Below are 13,859 nucleotides of genomic sequence, written 5' to 3' on the forward strand. Positions count from 1 at the left end.
GACGGATACAGTAGCTAAACAGCACAGAAATATAGGGCTCATATTGTGTGCCAGATTCTCCTGTCACTCCTCGTTTTACAGAAGTGTAATCACATTCCTTATAGTTGAATTCTGATTTACACCATGAGATCCCAATCTCCCTTCTACAATCTGCAAGTCTCTCTCTCTTCATGCATTGACATTTTTCTCCTCATCAGGTTGCATATTTACATCAAACAGAAACAAGAAGTACAACTTCACACCAGCCCAATTACTGTGAAAGGTAACTAATCACTGAATATCAGCATCAAAAAGCAAAGACTAGCAGAGAAATGAACCAAGAGATAAAAAAAAAGAAATGCAACAATTCAGCATCTGAAAAATTATCAAGAGTTGAGACCCAAACAAGATGCCCAAGACTGGTCTTACTGTTTTCTCATGCTGGATTACTCACTAAACAGATATTAAACTGATAAGAACAGACTAAATGAGTATTATTGAGGGAATGTTTTAAATACAGCAAGGAGCATAACAAATTAACATACACAAGAATATATCATCTGAGAAACCAGAACAGGTTATGGAGCGTTGTATACAGTAAACAGTATCTTAGTACTTACACAAGGAACCCATCTTGTCTCAGATAGACAAAACACAGTTACAAATAGCAGATAATATAAAATATCGGCCTTTTAACCAATCCCTACCCTGAGAAGAAAAAGGAAGAATATTTTACATGTAACAGACAATACAAGATATTGGCCTTTTGATCAATCCCAATCCCTAGGGCAAAAGAAAAAAGGGGAATATTTTACAGATAATAGACAATATAAAATATCGGCTTATTGGCCAGTCCCTGAGAAAAGGAGAAAGGAAAAAAGAAGTCTTTGAACATAAAATTCTCCAACTCATTAACTGCCAGGCAGAATAAAATAAAAAATAAATTAAATAATAATTAAATAAAAAAACAATAAGAGAAAAAATACAAATAATAGATAAAATAAGAAAAGAAAAAAAAACTACAAAGGAGCTTGGTAATCACCTGTCACAATATTGGCGATGGCCTGTGATATGCTCTATGTAAATGTCCCTGGACCACCTAATGGCATCAGACACTATCAGCCTGCGCATCATTTGAGCATAATAGCGACTGACCTCGCAGGCCTCCAGTACCTCATCATTTAGAGGGTCCCAGGCACCCAGTGGCCCCACGAGCAATGCATGGACCTCCACCGAGTAGCCCTGGGACCGCAGGGTGTCCGCCAATGGGGCATACTTTTGTAGTTTCTTGGGCCAGGAGTCGCGGAAGGCCACCATGCGGTTCTCAAAGGGCACCCTTATGTCCACGATGAGGACCTTCTTGGACTGCTCGTCCGTCACGATGATGTCCGGCTGCAGAAGGCTGTCAATGCCAGGGATGGAAGAGTCTACGGCGATGGATCCAAGGGTTGGAGGCAGCGCTTTCACCAGACGGTCCTGGATGGCGTTATGGAGGCGCTGCCAAACCGCCGAATGCACCATGCAGCCACAGAGGACGTGGGGAAGAGTCTCCAGTGGATGTCCACAACGCCTGCACCTTTTATCGCGGGTCCCATGGTGGACAGCGCCGTTGAGAGGGACGCAATTAAGGTGCGCTCGATGGATGAAGCGCCAGTCTGCAAAACGGGTGAAGTTGCCAGCCCGGAGGAAGTGGTTAATGGCATCCCAGCGGCTGGTGACGTCGAACACCTTCCCCTGATCCGGTTTCTTCCGCAGGGCCTCGGTGTATTGGTGGCAAATGGTGCTCTTTAGCAGGCGCTCCAGCAGGATCTGGGCGGACGGGGTGATGACGGTATGTCCCTCAGTGGCAATGCGGGGGATCGGGATGCCTAGTTCCCGTTGTTCCTCGCTCCACACCCAATGGCAGCCGATCCGCTTGACCAGGCGACAGGAAGCATTACGGGCATGCGACCAGAGAGATGACAGGTCGCCTCCGTCCCTCTCGAACTCGCCTTCGAGAGAGCCGCTCAGGTACGTGACCAGGTCTTGAGCAGTGGGAGCTCTGCTGATCCTTCTCCGTGTCGTGCCCCTCAGGGCATTCTCCGCGACAGTCCGCACTCTCGGGTCTGGACAGGTCAGGAGACGAAAGACATGGGTGATCGTCGCCACATTGCACAGGTCCCCCCATACGCGGGACGTTAGCACCTCCTTGCTGGTTGGAGATGTAAATGATATCCGTGGCAGCCCTGGGGGGGAGATACATCCACTTCCAGACCAGGTGACGGATGGTCTTGTCTGCTTTATTCAAGGGGACCTTGGCAACCGCGGAGCCACGGAGGGTAAAGGAGATACGTGGGATAAGAAATGTATTGAGTACGTCGATCTTCTGCCACGGTGTGAGAAGGGAATCAACTACACTTGATCTTAGCCAAAAGGCCGAGAAGCGAGGCACCTTCCACAGGCCCCAGGACTGGACTTGCCAAAATAGGCTTAGGGAAACTCGTGCAACAGGTCCAGGGCATGAACACTTTCACTAGTTCCTAGAGGAGGTTGGTCAGATCACAACTCTCCCAGGTCATTACGTAGTGGGGTTTTCCTCCAACACGCTGGGAGTCAGAGGTTTGCAGAAACAAACATGCCTCTTTTCTGGATGGCAACAGATACGCACAACATGGAAACCAGGTCCAAAAAGGATTCCCTCCAGAAGCAAGAAACATGGAATACTAGCAAAATCCTGAGAGACTTGGGCAAGGGAACCAGAATGTCACTGGAATGATCCATTCTAGAATCTTAAGAGGACCCAGATATTTAGCTGATGGGCACTCTGAGTGAACAGCCAAACCTCATTCCTTATCAGGAAGTTGGGGGTAGTCTCTGGGCACAGGTCACCAGGGTCCCTGTGAGAACTTCTCAGCCGACCCAGAGGCTTCAAAGGAATGTCCGAGTGAAACCAAGGATGAAGGGACTTTAAAGGGTGGAGATGTACACAGTATTATTATTATTACACACATATTCTGCACAGGGAAGTTGGTAATCCCAGTTTCCTTGGCCATCACTGCTTTTTAAAGTAAAGAACTGCTTATGGATCCAGCTAAGCTGTTCCATTCGCCTGTTGGTATGAAGATGCTATGAGGAATTCTATGCCCAAAAGACTCAGAAATTCATGGGAGGCAAACAGAGAGCCCCAACCTGACACAATGCCTACGGCAACCTATGATAATGAAAAATGTTCTCTAGGAAAAGGCAAGCCATTTGAGGAGCAGTACGGATGCTGCGGCTCATGACGAAGTGTGCTCAGACTGACCACCACTAAAATTGTGTGACCCTGACAATGAGGCAGTACCAAAATTAAGTTCATGGATATGTGACCCAGGACTGAAATGAGATTGGCAGTGTCTGGAGAAGACAAGATGGTATTGAGTATTGGCTCCTGGCTTGGGCAAAGAGTGTGCATAATTTTATATAAATATTTGACATGTGTACAGGCCCAACCACCAGAAAGTCCTTGACACTAAATTCCAAATCTTCATGTGTCTGATGTGACCAGGAACTAGGATATATGAGAACCAAGCCGCAGGAATGGAAGCCTAAGCTGTCCCTCAGGGACTCAAATGTAGCCTTTATGGTAGAGGAAGTCATCCTGTAACTGGTGGCAGGTTGGTTACTAGTAATATCTAAAGCCTGGAGGATGAGCGCAGCAAAAGGGGCATCAGGCCCTAAGGAATGCCTGGAAGACATCTGTTTGCCATTTATTGCCCTGTTAACAAGAGTAGCTGGTTAATGCTCCCATTGGACCAAAGAAAAAAATTAGCTACCTGTTTCCACATTGGGGTCTTGGAGATGCTGCCCCCCACATTTCAAAACTGGGAAAGACACCTGGGATGGTTTGAAACTGATTTTATTGTAACCAGTGAATCTATAAAATTATGAACAATACAAAAAGGCACAAACACTGTAAAAGTGGCAGCAAAATGACTGTGTACTCAGACAGCCTGTGGGGTGAGCTAGCAAGTAAGTATGTTAGCAGCTGGTCGTTAGTCCCAACATCTTCACCTCTGTAGGTGCTAGTCTGGCCTGTTGCACAAGTACTAGTTTGCATACCTCTTGTCTTCCCTTTAAGCACTCAGGCCCTGATCCAGCAGAGCACTTGCGCACATGCCATGATTTTAAACAGCAGAGAGGAATCTGGGCAACCCCATCTTGACCAAAATAACAATGTCTGCCAGGTCTGTACTGTCCAGTGTACAGATCTCTAACAGAGACAAGCCCAGGCCTGTTTAAAGCCTGATGCCCACAGCATGTAGGCAGCGCCGAGGGGGAGGAAGGTGTGAGAGGCAGTAATGTTTTATACAGTAGACCCCCTACTTATGCAGAGTTTGCATTCTTGCACAACCCCGCGTAAGGCAAATTTCTGGTAACTTGGTGGAGCCAGAAAACTGACCAGCGCAGCATTGCTGGTCAGTTTTCCCACTCATGTTAGTGACACCAGCCAAGAGTCAGGCTGCCACCCCCAACAGGAGCTGGGAAACTGACTCTTGCTGCTCCTGACCAGGGGCATGAAGTGTAATACTGTCATGAGCCCCTTTCTCTGCTACTATGTGGAGAAATCAAAAAGTAGGTTTCACAGCACCAAGAGTGAAGGAATCACCACCTGCTTTTTTTGACTGTCTAGTTTCAGATCTTGTTCGCAATTCTGGGAAAGAGAAATGGGAAGATTCAAGTTAAACAAAAAAAACAAAACAAAAAAACCACCAATCCAACTTACAAATATGGTTGTACTACAAAAGAAAAGTTCAATATTCTGCGAAATGAGTGGGCATTATGAAATGTAATTAGAAATAAAAGACTAATTTAAATCCCTGTGGGATTCCATATATTGGGTCCAGTATGCCTACAGAATGCATCATGCCCAAAATTAAATCCTACATTAACTTTATATCTGTTCTTTAGGATGTCAATGCTATTTATACACATTTTCTTACTAAATCTGTAAGAGACCCACCGGCTATATAGTGCATAAATAATATATACATTATAAATGTAGTTATCAACGTGCCAAAATTTTGTGACAGAGGTGATTACTAGACAACTTTACAATCTAACAGCAGCCTATTTTTCAAATTTCCAAATAATATATATGCTGCATATCCACCATCCAAATGAACACTAATAAATCATGTGCCTCCAACCAGACATCTCAAGTAACCTCCACCCACTCACCTCCTCTCCTGTGTAAAATAAAGAGGAAGAACCAAACAAGGTCAATCCCACTGCAGATCCCTCCAACACATGCCTCTATGCATAATAAAGAATGGAACATATCAAGATAGTCACCTCCCTCTATCTTTAAAGGTTTAAAATCATCTGAGCTGTAAGCAGCATGTGGAGTGCTCATGGCAAAACATCTCCTTCCCAAATGGCATTGCAGTTGACGGCATCTGTATCCTTATTCTTTGCTGGCCTTCTTCCTATGGGATTCTCTGCCTTCCAAACAGCATCTTTTCCTGTGCCCAGACAGGCAATATATGTTGTTATCTTGCCCTGGGTGGCTAACTCTTGTGAAGTTTAATTTACTGATCTGTTTAGGAGCTGAAAGCTGAGGACCTCCATCCAGGGAAAATATCTAAGTAGGACACTGGAAACATGGCAGTTGCACTCATAGAATAGCCTTCAAATCATTTGTTGAAGGTGCTGGATGTTGCACCAGTCAGAACAGGAAAAGGGGTCATGCTCTCAGTCGAGCACAGGCCAACACCATCCACCAAGAGACCTTAGGCCTTTACAACGGTTCCTCTCATCCTCAGCTGTCGTACAGTTCTGGAGCGGGGCTGCAAGTCTGTACCTGAATGCTCCCCAGCCCTTCCCCATCATTATCTTGCACCAATAATTCCTGTGGATTTCTAGAGGTACAGCTCCCAAACAGTGGCTGCCTCTGGATCCCCCTCCACAGTACATTTCTCATACAGGATGGTTTCCTTCGTCTTTGGGATCAGCTACGACCTTGCTACGGAGTCATTGCCTTTGTGCCCCGACTGCTGACGTGCATTTGAGGGCAAAGCAGAGTATGCGACTCGGTGTATTTTCCTTAGAACAATGAATGATTAAGTCAAGTGTCTTGACTAACAACATCCAACACACAGGGAAGCAAAAAAAGGTCTCCTCATTTATCCAAGAAAGGAACAATTTGAGTGGGAGCTGCCTGGATATTTTGAACAAAACGCAACAGCGGAAATATAGCACTTCCAAGACTAAAAAAAATGATTTATTCAGTGATGAGCTTTTGTGGGACAGACTCACTTTATCAGATCGATTTCATGTCCAATACTGACTGACATTTATAAGTAAAGAGGACAAAAAAAATTGCAATAAAAACCGACAAATCAAATATATAGGACTGAAGAAGGGAGGTGAAGGGCGGGGGATGTTAAGTGCCCTGCCTGGGATAATTACGAGCATCAAAGGAAGAGAAGCAGTCCTTGTGATGAGTGAGGTGGTTGATATCTCTGATCATACCACATGTTAATGTGTCAAATTTGAATATGAATTCCAATTCACAACTTTCTCCCTGCAATCTGTTTTTAAATTCTCTGTGCTCTAGGATAAATTCTCAGGTCTTTAACAGAATGGTCCACTCCACTGAAGTGTTCACTGACCAGCTCATTTATATTAAGATTCCTGATGTTTGCTCTGTGCCCATTTATCCTTTGGCAAGGGTTTTGCCCAGTCTGTCCAATGTACATATCACCCCCATCCTTCAGTCCTATGTACTTGTTTTGTCAGTATTTATTGCAATTTCTTTGTTTTTTTGGTCCTCTGTACTTACAAATGTCAGTCAGTATTGAAAATGAGATTGATCTGAAGAAGTGGGTCTGTCCCACAAAAGCTCATTACTGAATAAATCATTTTGTTGGTCTTTGAAGTGCTACATTTCTGCTGTTTTGTTTTGTTGGAGTACAGACTAACACGGCTACCCCTCTGAGGATATTTTGAAAAAACACTCACAAAGTACACTTGTATCATCTGAAATCACCAGTACACAAAATGATAGCTGCCATACTACAAATAAAGAGCATCTATAGAATGCATCATGCAAAATAAAAAATCCAAGTTAGAGTGAAGGGAGTGAGTACATAATAAAGGTTGTTAAGAGCTTCAGTTTACAAGTCAGGTTTTAACCCTCCTGACTCAAACATCTTCATAACAACAGTTTAAGATCAAACAAGCAGTAGACCCCAACTTGATCAGCACAACCAAATGTTAGAGGTTTGGGTACAAACAAGTTTAAAATATGGATCTGAGCCTGAATCTGAATTTGAAATTCAGACCCATCTCTGTTAATATTTCTTCCACCTCCTCCCTTCCCTGCCCCCTCCACACGTAAGCTTATTATACTCTCTACCAAGAGTTATATACAGCAAAAACCATTAAAATTTAAACACAATCACTTCCTTGTTGACCTCATCAATAAAAAGACAATGAACAGTAATAGGTTTTGGAATTTATCTAGTTATTGTGGCATAATTGCTGCATAAAACTTCAATTTATTGCACACAAAAAGTCCAACTAAAAATTAACTTGTCTGCAGCACGTTTGGCTTTTTCAAGCTTATAAAGCACAGCCGTAGCTTTGTGAATGCATTAAGAATCGTGCTACACATTTAAAGCAAGTTTGTAGCTCTGCAGAATTACTCAGTTATTAAGCCATCAAGAAGAAGATCTAAGCTTCAAATCATTTTGGTACAAACAGTCTTGTTTTATAAATTAGTATTATCACTATTCTTTAGAATTTGTATTAAGGTAGCACCTTGAGAAACCCATTCTGCAAGAACTTCCCCCCCACACACACTTTTTTTTCTTTTTATCAGCTTTAAAATGTAAAGGGAGTATTATAATTTCACAAAACGGAGAACTCAGGCACAGAAATATTAAGTGACTTGCCCAAGGTCAAAAAGTATGTTTGTGACAGAGCAAAGAACTGAACCCAGGACAATACTCCCGTGGAAATTCTCTGTATACCTAATTAAATGAGCCACAAATATTTTAAATGTTTTGCACAGAAAAAAGCTTCTGCAAGAATGTTGCGGCAGTTCTGCCTTTTCCTCCACGAAAAGACACTGTGACTCTACAACATAGCAGCTGCTTCCTGCCAGCAAGGGCAGGGGTAGGCTATCTTTGGCTCTCAGCCCACTAAGGTAACCTGCTGTTCAGCACCGAGACGTTTTTCAGTGATTGAGCATCTGCAGCCACGCCTGCCCACCCACCCCCAACTCCCATTGGCTGGCCACTGGGAGCTGTCGGGGATCCTGGATTAACCCACCTGGGGCTATTAGACTTTGTGGGGCCAGAGTGCAGTAAGTGGCGTATTGGTTGAAGCAGGGGGTTGGGTGCGGGAGCAGGGGTGGTGATGATGAGGCATTTGGAGTACAAGAGGGGGCTAAAGGCTGGGGTGAAGGGGGTTGGAGCATGGATGGAGGCTCAGGGGAGGAAGTGGGGTTGCAGAGTCTAGGCAGTACTTAGGGTGCTTGTTACAGATCCCCCCAGAGCGCTCAGTCCCCAGAGAAACCAAGCTGTTAAAATGCCAGGTAGAGTGCCTTGGCTCCACAATACAACTGTAGCAGCTCACACTTTTAGCTCTGCTGTCCTTTGGGTCAATTGCCAGTGTGCCAGTTGGGGGATACAGTAGACACAGAAGTTACACTAGGGTTGCGCTCCTCGCAACCCCTGTTTAACTCAAATTTCGTGCAAGTTGGGGGAGATTGGAACCAGGTGGCCACCTGGTTTCCCTGCTCCCTGGGCTTGCAGGAACCAGGGAACTGACCTGGTGGGCTGGTCAGTTTCTTGGCTCCTCTGGACTGGTGGGAGCTGGGAAACTGACCAGCACACAGCTGGTCAGTTTCCTGGATCCCCTCAGCACAGGAGAGCTGGGAACCAGGCTGCCTCTTGGTTCCCATCTCCTCACTGCTTGTGGGACCCAGGTAACTGACCAGCCACGTGCAGCCTGCTTCTCCTCTCCCTGCCACTGGCAGGTGCCAGGAAACTGACTACCCTACCAGGGCTGGTCACTTTGCTGGCTCCCAGAATGGGGTGGGGAGTAGAGAATCAGGAGGCAACCTGGTTCCCCACTCCCCCCCAACTCTGAGATCCAGGCACAGTTTCTCCCTGGCTTCCCCCCAACAGATACATTTAAGAAAGAGAGGTGGGTGAAGGAAAATAAAATTATTGGAGATAAACACTGCAGTAAGGAGCTCAGGAATGGCTTGGTATCACAACGGAATTAGCATCTCCTGCCTCACCACCAGTTCAGAAGCAGTGCTTGAACTTTGACCATCTGTCCCAGTCATAAAGATCTTCCAAGAGGGAAAGCCCCACGTGGAATTTAAAACACAACATTAGCGACAACGGTAAGGAACAAACGTAACGTCTTTGTACAGCATCGAAACCCCACGACTAGCTCCCTTAGTCCCATTTTACAGATGGGAAAGGCACCCGTGCCCACGCCCCCTACCCGGGAAGTTTCCGGCTCTCTCTCTCCCTGCGCCGTCTCAAATGACACACGCAGCCTACACTTCGGAAGCGCCTTTCAGGCTGCGGCTATAAGACCCAGTGCAGAGCCCGACCTGCCCGACCTCCCATGGAACCAGGCCGATCTCCGGCAGCCGGTTTCCCAGTCCCAGCCCCAGCCCACCGAGCGGGATGGCAGGACCCCTGCGCGCCCTGGAGAACACCCTCGAGCTTGCAGGGCGCGCCACCCGGCGCTCACCCCTACTCTTCATCTGCAGCCGCTGCTCCTGCCCGGGCTCCTCCTCCTCGTGCCGCCGCTTCGGCTGAGCCCCGCGTTCTAGCCCCGCCCCGCGGCTCGGCCAGCAGCTCCGCCAACCCTGGTTAAAGGGCCAGCGCGCCCGCGCCAACACTTGAGGTCTTGTTTATGTCCAGTGCCTGAGCCTGGCAGGCAGGACAGGCACTTGCTCATGCTCAGCGCCCGCATAGGTCACTTTTTTTCCGGCCAGCCCCAGCCCCACCAAATTGCATTGTGGGGGTTGTAGTTTTTGTTCTGTAGTGCTGCTTTACTCCAGCTTTTCCCGTGTGCAGAGAATAGAGAGGGAGGAATAATCTTGTTTCTTAGGATTTGGAAGAGTGTGGATAAGTGCAGTGTGACTGTTTCATTCAGTGTTGCATCCAGCTTGTTAGAGGCACAAAAATGGGGAGGCCTTTATTCTCCGTGAGGTGTGTGAGTGAGCAAGAGAGAAGCTCTGCCACTCAGGCCAGGTCTACAGGTGAATTCCATAGCTGGAGCTGATTTTCGGAAATTGATTTATATACCAATTTCAAGCACCCACAACCTAACATAAAGGAGAGCAAAGGCTGCATTTTAGGCCAGGTCTACAGTAGACCTGAAAGTCGATCCTAGATACACAATTGCAGCTGCAACAATTGCGTAGCTGGGATCAACATACAGTAAACTCTTTGATATCCAGCATCCTCGGGACTGTGAGGTTGCTGGGTATTCAACTATTTCTGGATAATAGAGAGGTCTACCTAGCAATGCATAACACTAAAGAAAAACAAGGTTAAGGTTAAGAAACAAACAAAAGTGTATGCAGAGTACTTTATTTCCCAACAGCTGCACTATTGTACTGCAATGAGCAGAAATGGGACCCAGATGGGCAAAGTCTCCCACCTTGTCAGTTTTGGAGGTTTAAATTAAATGGAGTCAGCTTCTGAACCACACCCTAGTTTTGCCTATCAGTATCACCAGACCAGTTTAGATGGTCCCCCCCCGCCCCGCAAAAGATCCGCTATTGGCAGATCCATTTTACAGAAAGAAAGCCAAACCAAAGTTCACCAGCACCAGGACTGCAGAGCAGTTTTGCAGATGGGTGGTAATGCAGAATATTGTTCCCAGGGTTTTTCCACTAGCACCCACATACATCAGAAGACTGTTACCCACTGCCAGCAGGACATGGCCCCAGCTGAGTAGCTCTGGGCAGGGAGAGTAGCTCACACTGGGTGGGAGAGCAGAGGAGCCTCCCGCCTGCACTCAGATGCAGCACTGAGGGACATAGGGCAGCACTGAGCAGGCCACCCTCCCCTCCCAACACGCAGAGCGTTGCTCTCACACTCTGTGCACAAACCCCAGCCCTGATGCTTCTTCTCTGCACTCCTATCCCATGTCTGCTGACCAGAGCTGCTTGGCTGTAAGTTATGCCAGTTATTTGTGTGTGCTGGTTAATCCAAGAGTGCCTAAAAGAGGTCAGTGTATTTAACACCAACTTATCGGGCTGTCTTCACAGAGGGAGGTCAACGGGGGCCCTTACGCCTCGCTCTGATGAGGAGTACCAAGGTCAGCTTTCAGGCCCCTGATAGTTTGATTTCACCCATCCCCACTAGACATGTGAAATCAAGCCCCGGAAGACTGACCCAGACCAGGTCGATTTCCCGGTAAGTATAGACGTACCCATAAATATAAACATACAAAAGCACCGTCACATTGTTCAGTTCCCTAGATGCACCTTGCTAGTTTAAAAAGTAGTAACTGGAAGCTGAGGAAGCTGCCGTCTCTCAGAATTTCTCGGAGAGAGGTAGGAATTTGATTGGTACTGGAGACAAAGGCTCCTGACCACTCCTGAATTTCACCCATGCCTGGGGAAATCCCCTTTGTTCTGCTGTATTCCTCAGTATCCCACCTCCTCAGAAAAGCCACCAATCATGGCCACAATAAGAAGTAGACAGATCTCTTCCCCTTCCCTTCAGGGCATCAGAGTAGGGGGAGAAGGAATACACTCATCCCTCACTCTATGAGCACAATTGGTCCCCAACTTTGTGCTCGTAGGCGAAAACTCATAAGAGGGACACTAAATTCTCATTAGAATACACGTAAAAGTCTCTGATTGGTTCCTAGAGCTTGGCGAAGGAGTGGCAGCAGGTGGTGCTGCTTTTGAAAGGTAAGTGAACCTTGGGTTTGGGGGTTGCAGAGGGTTAAAGGCTGGGGGCAGTTTAGGGCCATGAATGGGAGGGAGGGTTAAAGCCTGGTGGCCAGTTGGGTCCGTGGGGGTTCAGACTGCTGAAGATCGGGTGTGTGGTCCAGCGGTGGGGTGGGGTCAGGCTGCAGCAGTCTAACAGGTCTACTGGGCTGGCAGGAAGGGGAGGCAAGGGTCAGGCTCCTGCAAGGCCAGTCTGCAGGGCTGGCGGGAGGGGTTCAGGCTGCTGTGGGTTGGGGCCATGGGGCCGGCACAGGGGTCAGGCTGCCATTGGGCTGGCGGAGGTGTGGCGTCAGGCTGCTGCAGGGCGGGCAGAGCGGGGGCGGTCTCAGGCTGCTGCGGGGCCAGTGGAGTGGGGGAGTCAGGCTGCCATGGGGCCGGCGGAGGTGCGGGTTGGCGGGGGGGGACGGCCTGACTTCCGCGGGGCCAGTCTGAGCGGCCAGCAGAGGGGGGGTGGTCAGGCTGCCGCGGGGCCAGGAGAGGTGCGGGGGTCAGACTGCCGCATGGCCGGTGGGGGTCGTCAGGCTGCTGTGGGGCTGGCGGGGAGGTTAAGGCTGCCATAGGCTGGGGCCACAGGGCCAGCGGCAGAGGTCAAGCTGCTGTGGAGCTGGGGGTGGGGCGGTCAGGCTGTTGCGGGTAGGGGCTGCGGGGCTGGCGGAGGGTCAGACTAGGGCAGGGTGGAGCCGTGGGGAGGGGATTAGCCTCGTATTAGTGGGGGGAGTTCACTCATAGAGTGAACTAAGGAAAGTAAGCGTGTCCCTCGTTTAAGTGAGTACCCGTTAGTACTGGAAGCACTGCCCAGCCAACTGCCAAGCGCTGACCAGTCCCAAAAGCCCTTTATGTCAACAGAGGGTCCCTCAGAACATCCAGACTGGCTTCTGCCTTGTGGGGAGCAGGATACGGCTGTTGGCCAAAGTGCTGCACTGTGTCAACTTACTGTTGACAGAACACCTTGGGAATCTGGACACTAAATGGGTTTTTTCGGCAAACCCTCTAGTGTAGACAGAGCCTAGGTATTTTTGCCATTAATTTTATTCAAGCCCTCTCTCATGGAGGCTTCCCATGCAGTACTATAAATGAATGAGAATAACAGTTAATGTTATGACAGTAATTCTCATGTTTGTATGTATAATTAAATACTCCCAGAGCGACGAAAATTATTAAACATTCTTTCCGTAAATTAATGTAAGGCTTTAACTGTTGAAACATTTGCCCCTGCTAAACTTGATTTTCCCCAAATGACTATCAATCTACTAGTTTAACGCTCCTTCCTCCAGTCTGTGTTTTATTGCAGATTATGAAACTAATGATCCAAAGAGCTGTGTTCTGTAACAAGAGATATGCACTAGCGCTAGGATTTTTCAAGAACGCACAGTGTGCATCTAAATCTACTCCCATCGAAGTCCAGGTGAATTTTACCATTGATGCCTTTGGGAACTTGTAGGCCACACTAAGCAATTTTGAAAAATAGTTCCTTTGTTGGTGTAGATCTTCAACATATTGGTTTGACTTAAATATGGTGATTTGACATGCGGTTCTGCTTTTCTTCTGGTGCTACACTTCCGAAATGATGACCTCACAGCCAGAGACAAAACAAAATGGTTTCCCAGTCACAAAAAGCTACTATATTCCAGGATCTCTCCCAGGAATTTTAGACCCGGGCCAAAGGCACAGCTTTAGGGCTGGAGGTGGGCAGCAACATGGAACCAGAGCTGTGCTTAGTGCTTCCCAAACACGGTTTGCAGCGTCGACAATAACCACTTCTGAATTATGGGCTCAGTTCCGGGAGGTGCTCATTGCCTTGGCCCCAGTCCAGCAGAGCAATTAAGCACCTTTCAGCTGTGAGCACATGAATAACCCCACTGATATATAGGCTGCACTGGATTGGGGTCATCTTGCAGGACCAACCCCTATTTTCTCGCTC

At 47.5% G+C, this 13,859-nt stretch overlaps 1 protein-coding gene across 6 annotated transcripts in view; it reads right to left on the bottom strand.

The window, feature by feature from the left end:
* Nucleotides 1-9,892, bottom strand: part of POMGNT2 (protein O-linked mannose N-acetylglucosaminyltransferase 2 (beta 1,4-)) — a 143,482-nt gene extending 133,590 nt beyond the window's left edge. For 3 of the 6 annotated variants that reach the window (XM_074988325.1, XM_074988321.1, XM_074988322.1), the window contains exon 1: nucleotides 9,718-9,892. The gene's annotated coding sequence lies outside the window, so the exon portion shown is untranslated. Of the gene's footprint in view, nucleotides 1-9,642 lie in introns of all 6 variants that reach the window. The other 3 variants (XR_012644561.1, XM_074988320.1, XM_074988324.1) reach the window with 2 other exon arrangements.
* Between the last annotated feature and the right edge of the window lie 3,967 nt (nucleotides 9,893-13,859).

This window comes from Carettochelys insculpta, chromosome 2 (assembly GCF_033958435.1).
Source record: "Carettochelys insculpta isolate YL-2023 chromosome 2, ASM3395843v1, whole genome shotgun sequence".
Taxonomy (NCBI): Eukaryota; Metazoa; Chordata; order Testudines; family Carettochelyidae; genus Carettochelys; species Carettochelys insculpta.